The following is a 3,316-nucleotide window of genomic DNA, read 5'->3' as shown; positions in this document are numbered from 1 at the left end:
TATATGAATATATATATTTATATGAAACAGCTTTGCTTTTAACCGTTATATTAAAGACAATTCTTAGTTGAATTTTTTTTACAGAATCATTTTTAATATTCTACTTCGTTTTTGTATTTGGTTTGCAAAATTCCTGATATGAATTCCTATGTTGTAACAAATCTTGCTGTGCCTTGGGTGGGTCATTATGCCAATACTAATAACGTTCGCACTGGCTTGATACCACTTCTTTATTGTTAGTCAATTGATTAGGCATACATGCACACAGGCATATGTATGGATGTATTTATGTACGTATGTATATATGTACGTTCATGTCTTTCTCTTTTTAATTTTAGAGTGACTTTTGCCTGGTCACCGACTTGGTGGCAAGGTTGTGAAGCAAAATATCTTGATTTAACCGTTATCCTGTAAATCTTAAGGAGGTCTTCCAGACTTTTTATACTCCCAGATATCCTCATCATTTGTAGCATATGACTTAAGGATTTGCGTTATCTCCTCCTCAAACCCAACTTCAACCATACTTTGCTTCAGGCGGGTTGGTACATGTACCCTGCTGCTCCAAAAATAATAGGTACGAAGCTGAAAGTGTATCTTGGATACTGGATTGGTAAATTCCTTATCAATGCTCCATAGATGTCCTGTTTCTATTTACGTATGTATGTATGTATGTATGTATGTATGTATGTATGTATGTATGTATGTATGTATGTATGTATGTATGTTATCAATCAGTTTCATTTCTGTATTTCTTGTCCATAGAGAAAGAGCCGGACTCTAACATAGATTCAAGGCTCCTTCATTGGAACTTTTATCAACATCATCTAGGTATTTGTGCATATGTGTGTGTGTGCACTATTTGGTGTTAGTGTATGCGCAGATTTGTATGTTTGTTTTATGGATGCGTTTTTATGTCTAGATGCATGCATATGTATTTATGTGCTAAATTTTTGGAAAGTTTTACATATCTTTACAGTTCCATTGATGGCTTGAATCTGTAGTCTTCTAATCAGCCTTTTTCTTTCAGGTTTTGAGAACCCTAATTTTTCCAGGTTTTTGTTGAGGCAGTTCGTTACATATCCCAGTGCCCCAACAATCACGGGTATGAATCTGAACTTGTAGTCTGGGTGGAGTATCTGCAAATTTCTCAGTAGCTCGGCGTAGTTGTTCTCTTTTTCTCTAATCTTTAGTGGGATGTTGACATCCGCAGGACAGCTGATTTCTACTACTGTACACAGTTTCTCTTCTCTGTCCCAGATTACTATATCCGGTCTATTATGTCTGCACTTTATTGATGCATGTATGTATATATGATTTATGTTTGTGCGTGGGGAGCATATATATATAGATATATACGTATATATGTATGTATACTGTGTACATATGCAAGTATGTGTGTATGTATGTGTGTATGTATGTATGTACATACGTGTGTATGCATGTACGTACGTCCGTGCGTATGTATGTACGTACGTCCGTGCGTATGTATGTATTCATGTATATATGTATAGATGAAGGGGTGGATGAATGAACGGAATTTGGTTGGATGGATGGATGAATGGATGGATGGATGGATGCACTGATGGGTTGGGTGTATGTATGCACGCATGTATGCAGTATGCATAAGACTATACTCACATATACATTCATATTTATATATGTATACACGCACACACACACATGCTCACGAATGCATATGCAGTTTTTATTATATATAGAAACATACACATATACGTATATACATATATATGTGTATACACACAGACAGATTTGGTGATAAACAGACAGACAAGCAGAGAAATTAACGAAACGATGGATAGATAGATAGATAGATAGATAGATAGATAGATAGATAGATAGATAGATAGATAGATAGATAGTCAACAGACACATCGGATTTAACCATTTCTCAAGAGTCTACTCAATGTTCACCACATTTGGTATTCCAACAACCAACACAATTCTGTCTGAGTATTCTTGAATCCTTGCACGCCGACCTTCCACTCTCACAAGACTGACAGATTTCCCATGAGGCCATAATGTTAAGTGTATTGTCCAACAGGCGGCGTCGTTACTATGAGATGCCCGACTAGTTGATACGTCATTGTGCAAAGACGCAGTAATTTACCGTTCCAAGATGGAGTGCCCTTCACTTCTTTTAGCCTGTAACCGCCTGTCTTTTGCTGATAGACCGTTTGGTAAAGAGAATATCTTCAATGGAAGAAGAGACTGTTTGCGTAATTCATTGGTATTTTAAATATTTTCATTTCTTATTTTGTGATTAATAAATCCTTGCCTTTTGGATAACGTAATGATGTATGATCGTAAACACGCATATGTTTTATATATACATATCGTGGCACACCGTCGGTTACGACGACGAGGGTTCCGATCAACGAACAGCCTGCTCGTGAAATTAACGTGCAAGTGGCTGAGCACTCCACAGACACGTGTACCCTTAACGTAGTTCTCGGGGAGATTCAGCGTGACACAGTGTGTGACAGGGCTGGCCCCTTTAAAATGCAGGCACAACAGAAACAGGAAGAAAGAGTGAGAGAAAGTTGTGGTGAAAGAGTACAGCAGGGTTCGCCACCACCCCCTGCCGGAGCCTCGTGGAACTTTAGGTGTTTTCGCTCAATAAACACTCACAACGAAACCGCGATCCTCCGACCGCGAGTCCGCTGCCCCAACCACTGGGCCATCGCGCCTCCACTCCCTCCACACGCACAGATATACTCTAACGTACAGTCACATGCGTGAGTGTGGATGTGCGTGTGTGTGCGCGCATGAATGTATACATGCACACGCACCACCCCTCGACGCACATATATATGTTTGTGAGTGGATGTGTAATTTTTGTGTAGACCCAGATTACACACATACTCACACACTCATATGTATGTGTGTATATGCGGGCAAAAAAGGCAAAGTGTAAAAAACCCCTTCGGTCATAAATGACCATGGTATTGCACCTTGGAAGTTCCTTTCTAAGGGACACGTCCGAGCAGGGTTGTTTGTGGAGGACAGTCGCCCATGCATGCCAGCCTCCTATCTCCATGCCCCTGATGTTATCCAAGAGAAAGGCAAAGGGGCCGATACAGCTCGGCACCAGTGATGTCGCAACTCATTCATACAGCTGAGTGAACTGGAGCAATGTGAAATAAAGTGTCTGGCTCAAGAACACGATATACAGTCTGGTCTGGGAATCGAACTCACTACGTCAGGATTGTGAGCCCAACGCTTTAACAACTGAGCCATGCGCCTTCATCTATCTATCTATCTATCTATGTATCTCTCTCTCTCTCTCTCTCTCTCT

The sequence above is a fragment of the Octopus bimaculoides genome, chromosome 1 (assembly GCF_001194135.2).
Source record: "Octopus bimaculoides isolate UCB-OBI-ISO-001 chromosome 1, ASM119413v2, whole genome shotgun sequence".
NCBI lineage: Eukaryota > Metazoa > Mollusca > Cephalopoda > Octopoda > Octopodidae > Octopus > Octopus bimaculoides.
Note: the sequence above shows the minus strand (reverse complement) of the source record.